We start from the raw sequence: 16,990 nt of genomic DNA, 5'->3' as shown, positions 1-16,990 counted from the left end.
CACCTGCAACTAAGAGTTTATTGCAACCCTGCTCTGACCATTCAGTACAATTCCATTCACCCATGCCTACCTTGCAAAATAATTCCTAACCACAGACACAGTATATTTTTCCATTCAGCCAAATAATCTTTTCCAGCGAAATACACATCTTTAGGATCTGTAATAACAGCTAATAGAAATAATATAACTTCAATAAAAGAGCTGATTATGACACAGGTTATTGTTACATCAGTCCATGTATACATTTAAAACAGTTGGCTGCAGTTGTCAAGTTAACTTAACATTCCCATGGATATTAGGATAGCAAATTAACAGTAATGAACATGTGGAAAAAATAAAATAATTGTACATTTAAATTACATGGAAACCATTTTTTAAATGTATGAGACAGCCTTATTAATACAGTTGATAGGAAAACAAGTATAGATTCATATTATTATACAAAATTATGGTCTGCCAATTCCACTTTAGTGAGTTTAGCAGATAGGAAATCTCACCAGTGATAGTGAAATAAGGGCTGATCTTGCAAGAGTGTCAGAGACCTAGATACCAGCTAGCATGCAGCGCAAACACAAAAAGCAACTAATAGACAATAAATGCAGCCTTGCCAGAGTCACCCACATCCCAAGAACAAAATAATAAAAACATGTTTCATTTTTAGCTTTGGTGAATTCAGGTGAATTAGTCCAGTCCTTTCCAAGAGAGAAAATAAAAATATAAGTCAATGAAGGCCTCAATACACAATCACGACTGAAAGTGAATGGTGTTAATTTAGTAACACAATACTGGGATAATTGGAGATGCAGTTATTCAATGTTACTTCACATGTGTACATCAACTCTGATTTTAAATGTAGGAATTTTTCTGACTGTAAACAAAAGTATTTCAAAATCATATCCATTGAAAATAATTAAATATTTATTACAGGAAATTTTGGATTAATTAGTTAATTAAGCCCCTCAGGGGAGGCACTGGTGTAATGGTATTGTCACTGGACTGGTAATCCAAAGGCTCAGGGTTAATGCTCTGGGCCCTGGGTTCGAATCCCACCATGGCAGATGGTGGACTCTGAATTCAATAAATAACTGATGATGGCCATGAAACCATTGTCGATTGTTGTAAAAACCCATCTGGTTCACTAATGCCCTTTAGGGAAGGAAATTTGCTGTACTCACTTGGTCTGGGCTACATGTGACTCCAGGCCCCACAGCAATGTGGTTTACTCTTAAAAATGCTAGGGCAATTCGGAATGGGCAATAAATTCTGGCCTTGCCAGCAATACCCCCATCCACGAACAAATAAAAAAAAGCTTTGGCTAAATATGCTCAATACATTACATGAACTCAAATTGTATGTCAGAAATAAATAAATAAATTTGTGGTTTTTAGCCAGTCCTAATTTCTGAACAACATGACTTCAAAGTGTGGGTTTCTTACAGAAAGCACCAGTTGGTAATACATCAACAAATGCTGCACTAGGCTTTGTGGATATGACCTTTGGGTCCACTAGCAAAAAGGAAAGTGCAAAAGGACAGGTCAGCAGTCCTAGGCAGGTTGTTCAATTTTAAATACAAAGATGAAATTTTAAATACACAATTGAAATGTAAAGGTTTCCTGGAATTGTTCTGTTCATTTATGTAAAATATTCTTAAAATCCGTCAGTCCATTCAATCTTAACACCTCATCCAGTCAGTAAGTAAGGTGACTGCTAAAACTAAGTTGTGCAGACTAAAAGGGTCCCAGGTTCATTTCCCAGTCAATATTAAATGATAGGGCACCACACCTGGAAAGCACACGTAGGTGTAACAGAGGAGAATCCAACAGCTTTTTCAGTCCAATGGTCCATACGTGTGTATATATGTATATGTTAGGTCAGGACAAGATTGAATTGGCTATGACGTCCTCCGTTGCTCAACAGTCTGCCAAAATGAGCACTTCAAACCTGCTGGGCTATTCGAGACCCTTGGAGTTGTACGGCAACATGTCAGTTCCTTTAGATGAGGAAGGGACGCGGGCAGGAACTTGATGGAATAGGCAAAGTGAATCATTTTACCACCCTAGGCTTTCCACTTTCAGCAGAAGCAGTAGTCATGATTGGGCTCTTTTTGCTCCTTAGCTTCACTGGCTTTGGCATTGCCACAGGTCTTTTTGAAAGGTCAAGTTAATTAAATTGATATCGCTCTTGCCTCAAAAATCAGCTGTTGTGAATGTAAGCCTTCCTCCAAGAATCGAGTGCTGTACTAAGTGAGTGTTACGTTGTCAGAGATGCCACCCTGTGATTAAGCGGTAAACTCTGTTCTGCCTGCTCTGATGTTTCAGGTGCATGTTAAAAACCCATTGCATGAGACAAAGAAGAGCAGGGAGTTCTCCCAGTGTTCTAGAAAATATTCCTCACTCCACCATCAAAAACATATTAACCGGTCATTCATCGCACTACTGTTTGCTCAACTTGCAGTGCATCAAATAGTGGAATTTACCCATGTAACAGTTAAAACTTATACAACATAATATAGTATAATTATTCATTCATCCATTAGCTACATTTCCAATTAATGAGATTTTCTAATAGACACACAGACACCATTGGGAGTCAGAGATGCCAACAATTTTTTGTTTCAATTTACAGTCCTCTGCCTGTTGGCAATACGAGCAGGTGCTTCACAGTTGATCAATCAACTGACCTGCTGATTCACAGCTATCCTGCCCACAAATCCAGCCACTAGGCATAACAGGCCCAAAATAGCTAGCCAAATACATTCCACCAGACCAACCACTACCCTCCCCAGCTACAAAGGTGAACAGTGAAGGTAGTGCAAGCTCAATTCTCACAACCCCATTGGCAACCACCACAGCATTGACCTCTGTGGAGCTGCCAACTCAAAAATCAGTACAGAACCTGCATGTTAAAATGCAACCTCACCTTGGGTCTGTAGCTGAACCAACACCAGGAATCAGCCAGTTACCTATGCAGTGTGAACAGATCTCGCCGGCAAATGGAATGGAAGGAGACCTAGCAAAAGAGTACTGAGGAAGGCAGGTGGCAAAAGGAACAGCAGATTGCAAGTGCAAAGAAGTCTTACTAAATTTGTATAGGGCTTTGGTGAGACCACACCTAGAGTACAGTTTAGGTCTCTTTACCTAAGGAAAGATATACTTGCTTTAGAGGGAGTGCAATGAAGGTTCACAGGGCTGCTTCATGGGATAAAGGGATTTTCCTATGAGGAGAGATCAAGTAGGCCAGGTCTATATTCCCTAGACCTCAGAAGAATGAAGGGTGATCTCAATGAAACACATGAAATTCTTGAGGGGCTGGACAGAGTAGATGCTTGGGTGTTTAGAAACGGGGTCAATTTCAGAATAAGGGGTCAGCCTTTTAAGACTGATCAGGGGAAAATTTCTTCACTCAGTGGATTGTGAACCTTTGGAATTCTCTACCCAAAGAACTGTAGGTGCTTAGTTGTTGAATATATTCAAGTCAGAAGTTGACAGATTTTTGGATGCTACGGAAATCAATGGATTTGAGGGTGGTGCGTAAATATGCAGCTGAGGTAGGTCAGCCATCATGTTATTGAATGCTGGAGCAAGCTCAAAGGGCTAAACAGCCTACTCCTGCTCCTGGTCATCAGTGTGCAGTAACTCATTGAGCCTCAGTTGTTCACCAATTTCTATTATCTGCCAGGACAGTGCCATCCTTTATGGTGGCTAACCAAACTCCCACTGCATACTGCTTTTTTGAATGAATTCTGTACCAATGCAGCCACTGCAGTGGGGAATTCTACTTTTACTACTCACCTCATACTCCACCAGCAAGATCCAGAGCCCTCACTAAAAATCCCTGCCACGGCCTCATATACCAGCCACCTGAGCACTGATCCCTGCACAAGCACAAGTTTTTTTTATTCATTCATGGGATGTGGGCTTCGCTGGCTGGGCGAGCATTTATTGCTCATTCCTACTTGCCCTCGAGAAGGTGGTGGTGAGCTGCCTTCTTGAACTACTGCAGTCCGTGTTGTGTAGGTACAAAAAAAGGGATTTTTTGTGACTGCAGCAGTTTGTTACAACTGAGTGTCTTGCTAAGCCATTTCAGAGGGCATTTAAGAGTCAACCACATTGCTGTGGGTCTGGTGTCACATGTAGACCAAACCAGGTAAGGACGACAGATTTCCTTCCTCAAAGGACATTAGTGAACCAGGTGGGCTTCCATGGTCATCGTTAGACTTTTAATTCCAGATTTTTATTGAATTTAAATTCCATCATTTGCCATGGTGAGATTCAAACCTAGGTCCTCAGAGCATTACCCTGGGTCTCTGGATTACTAGTCTAGTGACAGGAACATTGCGTCATCGCCTCCCCTGAAGTCAGGTCCCATTCTAAGTAAAATAACATTTAGCCCCAACTCTGAATGACTAGGAAAATTACATTAAATTAATTCTCTCAAATTGTTTTACAAAATATGATGCCTGTAAATTTTCCCTCAGTAACTGAAAGTTCTAATGTCCAAAAAAAGTTGTGAATTAAAAAAAGCAAAACTTTCCATAAATTTAATTAAGCCTGGATTATATTTGGTTCCTTTGGACTTCAGAGTCTCAGCATGGTTCAAAAGCCTAGACTGCATATTTTTCCCCAAAACAGTCAGAGAATTTATAATCCTAACTTTGTGTTTTCAGCTTTGCTGCTTGCAGAATTTCCCAGCATGCATCAACACAAAGGTACATTTCTTCTTCCTTTGAAAAATTCTTCGTTTTTCTAAAAGCACTTCCAACAGCAAAGCAGTCATTGAAGTCTCTGTCTTAATTCATGTAGAACTTACGTTAAAATCAACAGCTCTTCTTCCCTATTATAAACATACAATACCTGAGCAGCTATTGTTTCTTAATTGATGATTAGAAACAAATATATTTTAAAAAGGTGGTCACAAAAAGTCACTCACCTCTTCCAGTTAAAAAAATTATTTTTCTGAGCCATTCTGGAGCTTAAGGAATTATCTTTATATAAAAACTTGGAAACTGTATAAATACTTATACAAATTTGAAACCACATTAATAACGTGCTATCAGACAGCTGGTCAATTGCAGACTTTAGACAACGGATTGCCCACAACCCGTGCACTCTATCATCTGGCCCCAAGCACAGTATTCTTATCTGCCTGCTCAACCTGTCTGTACCCACCCGACTAGGGCACTAGGGTCATATTCCATTTCTTCTCTACTCCACAACCCCTCACATCCTCGTTATCATGCCGAACGACCTCTGACTCCTCATTTAATCTAATTGTAGATTAGAATCTGTAATTCTAATTGCAGAATTACGTCAATTCACAGAGGCTTCAATTTTCATTTATGTTGTAGCAGATCTTGTGTCAACGAAAAACAGGCTGTCATCTGTCTTTCCAGATACAAGAAAACGGGGATAGCTGAACAGCATATTTTACCCTTAGTAATGATACACAGGAAATCTGCTAGAGATGTATTAAAGTCCTATGTTCAGCTTATACTTTGTTTTTCGCATTTACTCCCTGCATCATGATTTTGTCACAGCTGAGCTGCCGTACCAGTGTCACACCTAGAACTCCTTTGAAGCTGTCAGGTTTGAATAACTATCTATTGGATTATTTCAGACTGCCTTAGGTGGTTGTACAGCTCTCCCAGCCTCATTTCTTCAGGTGACACTGCAAGCAAACTTTAGTTAAAGTTTTTTAAAATGATCTTTTAGCATGCAAGTTTTAAAATCAATTAAATTCACAGATTATAACCTAACTTCCATTCAAAATTATTTTAATTTCACTAATTTTTTTTTTAAAAACAGACTTTCACTCAGTTGTCTTCATTGGCCTGTTTATCCTCTCCATCATGAGATCTTAGTGCTCAGGCCATTTGACCACCCTCCTGTTCTTATTGTTAAACAAGACACGAATCGGGAGGTCGATTCATCCCTTTATCTGCGTCGCTGCTGCTTAGGATCATCTGCCTAGCGGGTCTTGGGCCCCATGCCCTCCCTCTACATCTACCCAACCCCAGGTACCCAATGAGCACCTTCACTTTATCCTTAAGTTACACAACACTGAGAAATCAACAACTTTTTTAATTTATTACAAATTTGGGTCGAGCACAGTTGTTTACTAGAATACAATGGTGCCATTCACTTCCTTATGCAGTTTCTACTTGATAGACTCAGCCTCTACCAAAAGCCTGGACTTTGGCTTGATATTGTTGTCTATGGCATTCATTCTGGGTTCAATTTTGATTCAGTCTGGCCATGCACAGTGTACCTAATTTCTCAGGCTCCATCAGTTCCTAACAATTGTACTGGTTTCACCAGGAAGCTGAAGTCAAAAAAAGTGAGAACAAAAAATAGCCATATATGTGGCCAAGGTAGAAACAGTTACCCAGGTGAAAGTTCTGTACACAAGTGCACATAACACAAAAATTAAAGTGAGTTAGAAGTGTTAAACAAGTTAGACAGTGAGTTAGACAAATTCAGCTTAAACTGTGTCCTGGCCAGAAGACAGGAAAGAAAATATAGATGTATATCTCCACGACAACCTGGCTATGTTATAAAATTATCATTTATATTTTACAAATGGACAAGGCTTTAGCCCTGACTCATACCAGAGGAATTTCTAACCTTCAGATTCAGCAAGGACCGTGTTATCTTTGAAGAGAAGCTAATGGTCCTTTGTGACTGCCAACAATCAAATTCCACAGAAATGCACCAACTCCCTTTACGTTTCTACAGCAGAGCTCTAGCCAACGGAAATGGCATGTCTGCAAAGGACAAAAGGGACCCTGCCTCCTCCACTAAACACCCTCAAGATTCCAGACCTGGGAAAATGCATCCTTTGTCCAACACTCAGGAGAAGTAGTGGGAGGTATGTCACATGACCATGCTGCTAGAATCTGTAATATTGCCATGCGGAACTGAACCCAGGCAGTCTACCATTTTTGCCATCTGACAGGGAGAAGCAGAAAGAGTTCTGTCCAGGTTAATTGCCTGGCCCTCATCTGCACTGTGAACTACTGGAACTCTGGAGCTTCTGTATCTGTGTCTTCAAGACTAATTCATCTCCACATGCCTTCTCCCATCGTGGAAGTCCTCACTTCTGGAAAGTTGGATCACCCTGCAACAGTTTCAGCCTGCTAACCTCTGAAGGAATACACCAGTGGACTTTTAATTCTGAGCCCTGGATTCATGTGAAACCATAACTCTTATTTTTATCATAGTCTTGCCCTGTATCCCTTTCTTTCCCTTAAACACTCTTTTATTGTATGAGTGCAAACAGGGGTGGTCATTGTGAAACCCCTTCCCACTTCTGTCAGTGTGTAAAAATAAACCAACCCTCTTATTTTAGCTTATCTCAAGTTTGCTACGGGGTTATTAATTGAGAATTGGATCACTCCAAACTGAAGGGTTGGGGAAAACACGTCACCACTTATATCAGTAATCAAAAACACCATTCTGCTCACAGATGGGTAGTGAGAAGAGAAATCAGGGCTGTTTAAAATAAACCCCCTCCTGTCTGTAACAACTGTATGACACAGCAATTTGTACAAACAGAACATGATTCGGAGCTAAATTTCCAGGCTATGGGATCTTAAGAAAGGACAGGAATTTTGGCAAAGGGAGGGGGGGACCAATATTACTACAAGGCACAATTACCACAGTAGAAAGAAGAGATTTCATTGAGGATGATAGGGTGTTGCATAACAACTTAAGGAGCCACAATGGATGATGACTCTAGTAGGAATTGACTACATCCATTCTGACAAAAGTAATGCATAGAGGGGAGTTGGGCATGGCAAATAAATATGATGATCAGAGAAGCACGTGGCAAAAATACTGGGAGTACAGGGCTTAATAATTTATATTTGTTACTTTTACTCAGCAAGCCAAGCAGCATCAAAAACAGAGTAAGGCTAGCGACCTTCCGCCAGGACTGGAAAATGTTACAAATGTAACAATTTTTCAGCTAGCACAGAGGCAGTGAAAGCGGGTGGAAGGGGTGGAAAGAGCAAAAGGGAAGGTCTGTGGTAATGCGGAAGGCAGGAATGATTAAATGAACAAAAGAATTATTAACAGCATCTGCTGGCTGAAAACCAATGGGAGCAGTGGTTATGATCTGAAATTGTTGAACTCACTAATGAATCTGGAAGGCTGTGAAGTGCTTAGTCAAAAGTTTAGGTGCTATTCCTTGATCATGCACTTTACAACCTTCCAGATGAAGGGACTAAAACTGTTTTTTAAAAAATTTTTCCACAAGATGTGGGCATTGCTGGTTGAGCCAGCATTTATGGCCCACTCCTAATTGCCCTTGAGAAGGTATTGGTGAGCTGCCTTCTTCAACCACTGTAGTCCATGTGGTGTAGGTACACCCATAGTGCTGTTAGGGAGGGAGTTCCAGGATTTTGACCCAGTGACAGTGAAGGAACGGCGATATAGTTCCAAGTCAGGACGGTGTGTGGCTTGGAGGGGAACTTGCAGGTGGTGGTGTTCCCATGCATCTGCTGCCTATGTCCTTCTAGGTGGTAGAGGTGGCAGGTTTGGATGGTGCTGTCGAAGGAGTCTTGGTGAGTTCCCACAGTGCATCTTGTAGATGGCTCAGCTGCTGCCACCGTGCATTGGTGGCGGAGGGAGTGGATGTTGAGGGTGGTGGATGGGGCATCAATCAAACAGGCTGCTTTGTCCTGGTTGGTGCCAAGCTTATTGAGTGTTGTTGGAGCTGCACTCATCCAGGCAAGTGGGTATTCCATTACACTCCTAACTTGTGCCTTGTAGATGGTAGACAGGCTTTGGGGAGTCAGGAGGAGAGTTACTCGCTGCTGGATTCCTAGCCTCTGAACTGCTCTTGCAGCTACTGTATTTATATGGCTGGTCCAGTTCAGTTACTGGTCAATGGTAACCCCCAGGATGTGGAGGTTCAATCATTGAGTATGTCAAGGCAAAGATGCATAGATTTCGCGTTATTAAAGATATCACGGGATATGGGAATAGTGCAGGAAACTGACATTGAGGTAGAAGGTCAGCCATGTTCTAGTTAAATGGTGAAGCAGGCTCAAGGGGCTGAATGGCCTACCCTTGCTCCTATTCCCTATGTTCCTATGTCACCATTTTAGAAGAACCCTTGAGGCAACCAGCTATGGGGCACACTGGTAACAGGTAAGACTCTTATTAGCTCCTACAAACCTGCACCCTCTAATGTCACTAGGCCCCCCCAAGGAAATTTGATCAATTTACTAACATTTGCAAATTTGGGGTGGTTTTATGTCCTAGGGTTACATCTGGTTGGAACTACGCTCAATCAGTGCAAACTTATCAGTTGGAGTGGGTTCAAGTAAGGCCTAGAGTCGAAGAACAGTGTTGATTCCACTGTTGCGCCAAAGTAACAAATTTCACAGTACGTGCAATATGACCTAATCTGTGAAAATAGCATTCACAGCAAATTGCACCATGCATTCCCTGCCCATTGATACTTGGCATTGAGCAGGCTATTGTAAACTATATACACATAGGATACACAGCACAGAAACAGGCCATTCGACCACATGTTCATGACAGTATTTTTGCTCCACTTAAGCCTCCACCCGGCATGACTGTCTACTCCCTTATATGCTTATCTATTGTCCTCTCCAACGTATCTATGCTAATTGGCACAGTCACACACTATGGTATTGAGCTCCACATTCTCACCACTCTGGGTAAAGAAGTTTCTTCTAAATTTCCATGTCACTTCTTGGTGACTACCTTATATTGATGGTCCCTTGGGTTTGCCCTTCCCCACAAGTGGAAATATTCTCAATCTGAAACGTTTCATTATTTAAAAAATTCTCTATTAGGTTACACATCAGCCTTTTCTGTTCAAGAGAAAAGAAACCCAGCCTGTTCACCCTCTTCAGGTAGGATTACCCACACAGTTCTAGAATCATCCTTGCCTCTGAATCTTGACTAGAATTGTACGTGGTACTTGTGGTTTAACCAAGGTTTGATACAAGTGTCACGGACGCTTTAAAGGTGATTCCCGAAGTCACCAGTGGACAATGCGTGTGCGCGTGTACATGTGCATTTTCTTACCCTTGGGAGTGAGAAATTCAATTTAAAATAACCCAGCAGCAAAGCCTTTACTTAAAGAAGAAATGGTTAGTTTATTATACTCTTTTGCTCCAGAAGCTACGTAAGAAAAGATAAAGTTACTAACACATACACACCAAGATTAATTAAAATGAAGATAAAATGACACTTTTATCAAAAATTGAATCAGTTTAGTTCGTATATGGTGCAGGCCTTATATTTTTGAAGTCAAGATGTTGCACTGCCTCAAGTGAGGGTTTTAGGATTGGAAGCCATCCTAGCTGCAGAGACACTGTCAAATTGCCAGAGGTTGCTTTAACAGGCGAGCTTAGTAGGTGGAAACAGGTTTACAGGGAGGAGTGAAGGTTTCTTACTTCTGTTCTGCAGGCATGGCACTTTTAGCTGCCTAGTTATTTAGCAGCAGACCAGTAGCTGTTTTTAAGACGCCTTTCTTGGTTTCTCCCTGGGTTGAAGCTTCTTCAAGATGGTTCTCTATGGATCTTCCAGCTTCTTGTCCTTTTCAATGCTTTTTGCAGGTAAACTAAGATGCCCATGGTTATCATGCAATCTGTACAAAATGCCAAATCATCTCCCAAATATGACATCAGCACTTCAAACGGCCCTTCGCCCGCCTGTGGTTCTTACCTTTTGTCCTGGCCATGGCACAATTTATATTCTTACAATGAAGTGTCAACAAAACTCTCTCATCTCCTGCACAATGAACCATAATTAAATTAAGGATTGTCTTTTGTCCTATCAGAAGGGGAGACCCAGTCTGAAATCCACAATTCTGTCTGGTAGCTTGGAGCCATTTTGAAACAAACAGTCTTTAAAAGGTCAGTCCAAGGTTTTTGGTCCTATCATAACTGCACACCGTAACCACGTTTTGCATAACTTCTTTACTTTTCAATTCTATCCCCTCTAGAAATATTTTTTAGTGCTTGGTTTACATTTTTATGGCATTGTTAATCTATGTCACTACTTTTTAGTTATTAGTGTATTTGGACCCCCAGATCCCTTTACTCCTAACCTATTTTGATCCTTATTTTCTAAGTAATTTTCAACATCCTACACATTCAATTTTATATTCAAATCCATTTGCCAATTACATGCCATTCTGCAAGTTTAATATATTTTTGTAACTTGTTGCCATCCTCCTCAAGACTGACCATCTCCCTTCTCCCACCCCCACATTTGGTGCCATCTGCAAATTTAGAAATTATGGTTTCGATCCCAAAGTCTAAATCATTAATATAAATTTTGATCAAGTAATCCCAGCACTGATCCTTGTGGAACACCACTTCCCACCTTCGGCCACTCTGAATAACTACCCTTTAGCTCTAATTTCTGATTCTGTCTTGATGTCAGCCAGGTATCCATAATGCCCATTGATTCCAAATTTTCTGAACAATAGTTCATAAAAGCTAAATAAATGATTATCATGTCTGGAGAAGCAATAATATTTCTATAATAAAACCATAGGATCATAAGAAATTGAAGCAGGGGTAGGCTGTTCAACCCCTTGAGCCTTCTCTACCATTCAATAAGATCATGGCTGATCGGATTGCGGCCTTAACTTCACTTTCCTGCATGTCCCCCATAACCGTCGACTCTCTTGTTGGTCAAAACATCTGTCCAAATCAGCCTTGAATGTATGCAATGACCCAGCCTCCGCTACTCTCTGGGGAAGAGAATTTCAAAGACTAACGACAGTCTGAGAAGAAATTCCTCCTCATCACCATCATAAATGGAGTCCCCTTATTTTTAAGACTGTTCCCCCAGTTCTAGATTCTCCCACAAGGGGCAACATCTCCTCAGCATCTACCCTGTCAAGCTCCCTCAGAAACTTATCTGTTTCAATAAGATCATCTCTCATTCTTCTCAACTCCAATGAGCATAGGCCCAACTTGCTCAACCATTCCTCATAAAACAACCCCTACACCCCAGGAATTAGCCTAGTGAAGCTTTTTTTTGCGCTGCTTTCAATGCAAGTATATCGCTCCTTAAATAAGGAGACCAAAACTACACACAGTACTCCAGATCTGTTCTCACCAATGCAATGGTCAATTGTAGCAAGACTTCACTACTTTTATACTCTATCCACCTTGCAATAAAGGCAGACATTCCATTTGCCTTTTCACAATGCATGCTAACTTTTCACAATTCATGTATGAGGTACAGGTTTCTCTGTACCATATTCTGCTTTTCTCTTCTTCCTACCAAAGCTGGGCCATGTATAGACTGTCCGTGGACATGATAAGAAGACGACCAAAGTGGATAGCCTCACATTTTTCCACATTATATTCCATCTGCCAATTTTTTGTCCATTTTCTTAATCTACCTATAACCCTTTGCAAACTTTTGTCTCCCTTCACAACCTGCTTCCCCACCCATCTTTGTATCATCAGCAAATTTAGCCACAATCTACTCTGTTCCTTCATCCTAATCATTAATATAGTTTGTTAAATACTAACAATACATGAACAGAAGAAGGTGCACTGTGGAATACAGCAGCTCAAAATCAAATTTAACACAGTTTCTTCTTGTGTGCAAGGATTTGAGGAGTGTGTGCACATATAAGACATGGATCTGATTCCCTCACCATGCTGGTGGATAGAAGGCAATCGGAATCAAGTTCCATAGAAAGCAAGTGAACAGAGCACTTAAGGAGGCAAATGACACCAAAGTAGATATCTGTGGTGGCCATTCTTTTTAATACTCTCACAGCAGGAGGTCCATGAAGTGTGTGCAGTCAGGCATAACTTGAGTGCAGGTGTTTAGATGTTCCCATCAGTACTCCAAATCTATCATGCAGTATAAACAAACAAATCTGAGCATGGCTCTTCACTGTACCTGAAGCCTTTGTCTGGGCACAAAGTTCATTGTGTCTGGATTCTGCCGAAATGATGAATTTCAAAAAAAAACATGATGAAAGTCATCTCTTCCGATTTTCCTGCTCAGTTTTCACCCGGTGCGGAGAGGGGTCGGGAAGGAGGAGGACCTCCTCGTGAACCTGCTCCTGGGCCTGGCCAAGTTGACCTTTAACAAGTCCAGGCAGCGGGCGATCGAGGGGGTCATCCCGCCCGATTGTTTGTCCCTCTTCTGCGGCTACGTTCGCAGCCGGGTATCCCTGGAGAGGGAGCACGCGGTGTCTGCCAGCACTCTCAAGGCCTTCCGTGCTCGGTGGGCACCGGGGGGACTGGGGTGTTTTATCGACCCCTTTAATCACATTTTGGTTTAATGTTTGTAAGTTTCCTTTAATCCTTGTCCTTAGTTTTACAGCTGACCTGACTTAGGGGCTGTGCTTGTTTTATCCCTTATTTTATTAATTTAGTTTAATTGTTTGACTCCAAAAGAGTTACAAAAACACTTTCATCAGAAGAATCTCTACACAATAAAAAAGCAGAAGCACTCAAAGAGCAGACTTCTGACTTAATGACATTATAAAATGCTTTGTTATCTTTGTGCAAATTGCTCCAACCTGATTGTTGCTAAACCAAATTTGAAAACTCAAAGTGACAGACCTCAGTCACGGGCAAGATCTGATTCAATCACGACTGAATGAGGATCCAACACAGCGCACGCCCGGTTTATAATTCAAAAAAGCTGCGTCTACTAGAAGAGAGTCTGGAATATGCTTAGTTGCCTGGTAAACCAGAATCATCCTATTCGCATTCACTGTGCGGATTTCAACAATTGATTGTTTTTTTTCACAGGATGTGGGCGTTCCTGAGAAGGTCAGCATTTGTTGCCCATCCCTAATTGCCCCTTGAACCGAGTGGCTTGCTCGGGCCATTTCAGAGGCAGTTAGGAGTCAACCACATTGCTACAGATTTAGAGTGACATGTAGGCCAGGCCGGGTAAGGATGGCAGATTTCCATCCCTAAAGGACATTAGTGAACCATGTGGGTCTTAACGACAATTGATGATAATTTCATGGTCATGATTACTTAGACTAGCTTATATTTAAATTTGAACGTGTATCCCCAGAGCATAAGCCTGGGCCTCTGGATCACTAGCTCTGTGACATGACCACGATGCCACCATCTCCCCTAATTGCTGCAAGTCACTTTCTGGTCAATGACGTTCCTCAAGTTCCCAAGTTGTCCATGGCCAAAAAGCAAGTGGACCCCAGTGTCACCTGTTTCATCCAATGGTGTTTCAGGAAACCAGCTAATTTATTTCTCCACTTTTCCAACCTCATAGCTTCACTTCATTCACTGGCATTGTTGTAATATAAAGCAGCTTTCTATGCTGCATTATCTGTATGCTTCATCTCCAACTTCAGAAAATTACTCTACTTTATCTGGATGACTTTCTCCCATCTACAGATAACATCCTTATCCCCTCTCTAAATGTTGCCAATTTAGTATCAATGAATGCTCAATTATGGGCAGCTTCTGCTGTGGAGGTGAATCTATTAAAAACTCAGGTTGAGATTAGCCAACTTCTTTCAAGGGAACCTCTTCATTCATCAGATTAGGTTGGGTTTGAAGCCAGGTGTGGACATTATTATGCTAGTCAGTTCCCAAATCACTGATTTAATCACTGACACTCCATTGGGCCAATAAAAATAATGAAGACACTTCCCACAGAGAATCAAAAAGGTCAAGAGCAATATTTATCTTAATCCCCCCTCTATCGAGCTGCAACCCGATTAAAAATGTCTTCAACCCTTCCAGTTTCCAAAAAAATTACCATCTATTTTCTTTTCCTCCAAATTATCTTCCACTGCATTTGACCAATGCAAATACTTGCTGTGGTTAATGAGCACTCTAAAGTTCAGTGGTGCTGAATTTATTATTTTTATCTTAATTAAAAACAAGACAAGCATTTTCACTTACACATACCAAGGTTTAACTTGCACAATAATAAAGCTTCATCACAAAATGCCAAAATGACAATTCTCAACATTATGGGCTGGATTTTAAGAACATAACAACAAAAGAAATAGGAACAGGGCCATTCTGCCCCTCTAGCCTGCTTCACCATTCAATAAGATCTTGGCCTTAACTCAATTTTCTTGCCTGCCCCCCCCATAACCCTCGGCTCCCTTGTGGATCAAAAATCTGTCCAACAAATTTTGTCATGGCCTTCAGGATCCCAACATCAGGATCACATGCCAGGAACATCATCAGCAAACCAATCTTCCTAGAGGTGATCTCTGAGCTTGCCATTGGCAGGAGGGCTTTTGATGCTGCCGAACCAGGAAGCGAAAAGCTCTAAAGCCTTGGCAGCCCCACCAGGAGAGGTGCATGCTGCTGAGGCAGGTCATGAACTGCAGGCTCACTGGGCTGCATCTCAGGGATTAGAAACCAGGAGCTAGACTGGTGCATCTAGCAGGTTGGAAGAGTAACCCCTCTGCTGGATTGCATCAGTTGCAACTGCGGCCTTATATAAATGCAACCCTGTCTTAGCAGCCTGGAGCCTCTAGCTCCAATGGTCCCCAGTCTTCTGCATGGAGGCCACCTCTATTGAGAGGGGTGGCTCCACATGTAGGCTAGGCGAGGCGGCGGGGGGGGGTCCACAGGCAGGTTTGGAGGAGTAACTCGTCTGCTGGATTGCTATCAGCTGCAATGACGGCCTTTTATAAATCCAACCCCGTCTTAGCAGCCTGGAGCCTCTAGCTCCAATGGTCCCCAGTCTTCTGCATGGAGGCCACCTCTACTGAGAGGGGTGTCTCCACATTGAGTGGCGGGTTGGGTCGGGTCGGGTCGGGTTGGGTCGGGTGGGGTGGGGTGGGGGACAACTGTGCCAAAAGCAAAATAGCAGAATGGCTGGAAAAATGCCCCTAATTGGGGTCTTAGCAATGCAAATTGGCTACCGCCTCCACAGAGCTAGCAGCCAACCCTGCTTCCCAATCCGCCCTGGGAAAGTTCCCCAGTGGCAAGTATGTTGAGCAGCCATCCTGATGTGGCTCCCTGCTATTCCGCCCCCGTGCCCCTCATTCTCCAAGCCTGTCACCATGGGGTCAGGAGAACGCAGTCCTTTATAACAGTGTGTATACCAGTCATGATTTTCAGGTAAAATTGCACATTCAAAAGAAATGACACCAAAGTGACAATTATAGAAAATGTCATTCAAAGCCCATACATTGGTTGCATGCATAAACGTCTCAAAAATCGACAAATCTTCACTGTACATTAAAAAAAAAATCTCAAAAAAGCAAGCTGAAAGAAGTAGGTCTTGCACAGAAAAGCAAGTAACCCAGGGCAGAGTCAAAAATACCCCTACAGTGACACTTTCATGTATTCTGGCTATATACACTACAGCCCAGATAGATGCAGTAGAAAGATCACGTCATGTTGCCAGTTTAGCATTCTGGCTAGGGGGCGAGTGAGGGGAAGCAGGGCAACATTTCATTCACTGTAATTTTTAATTTCTACAATACACTTCAGCATCCATCAACAGCTCTAAATAAGGATACAACAAAGAGAAGGATTTACTAAGTTAAACTCTAGCATTTAAATCTGCCATCCAATGCACATTTCTGGTACCAACTGCTAATCCAAATGTATATGTTCTCCGAACAGGAACCTAGTACCAACCTTAAATTTCCAATTTTGCTTAAAATGGCACCGAAACTCTTGAACACACTTGTAGTTTTTTTTTCAACAAAAACTGCATATAACTGCAAAACTAGTAATCATCATGCCATCTTGTACTAGAGAAGTGCTAGTGCTGAATTACTACCTTTTTAATTGTTAATCAATAATATTTGGTCTGCCTTCTCAAAGAAGGCCTCACAATAAGAAACACCAATTAATTACAGTTGAGCTTCTGACCCACTGGTTTGAGCTTAGAACAAATCAATTAGGTTATCCTTGCTGTATTCTTTAATTATTATACAATAAAGCAAAATCCTAGGTCCAATGCATATTTACTATAAATCAATTCTTCTATCACTTGGCAAAGTTATGGTCACATTA

At 41.6% G+C, this 16,990-nt stretch overlaps 1 protein-coding gene across 2 annotated transcripts in view; it reads right to left on the bottom strand.

Annotated features, from left to right (window-relative positions):
• The window catches only part of LOC144683527 (TBC1 domain family member 22B-like), a 370,874-nt gene that overhangs the window by 344,070 nt on the left and 9,814 nt on the right, over window positions 1–16,990 (bottom strand). The window lies entirely within an intron of this gene.

The sequence above is a fragment of the Cetorhinus maximus genome, chromosome 8, assembly GCF_964194155.1.
Source record: "Cetorhinus maximus chromosome 8, sCetMax3.hap1.1, whole genome shotgun sequence".
Taxonomy (NCBI): Eukaryota; Metazoa; Chordata; class Chondrichthyes; order Lamniformes; family Cetorhinidae; genus Cetorhinus; species Cetorhinus maximus.
Note: the sequence above shows the minus strand (reverse complement) of the source record. Positions and strands in the feature narration are given on the sequence as shown.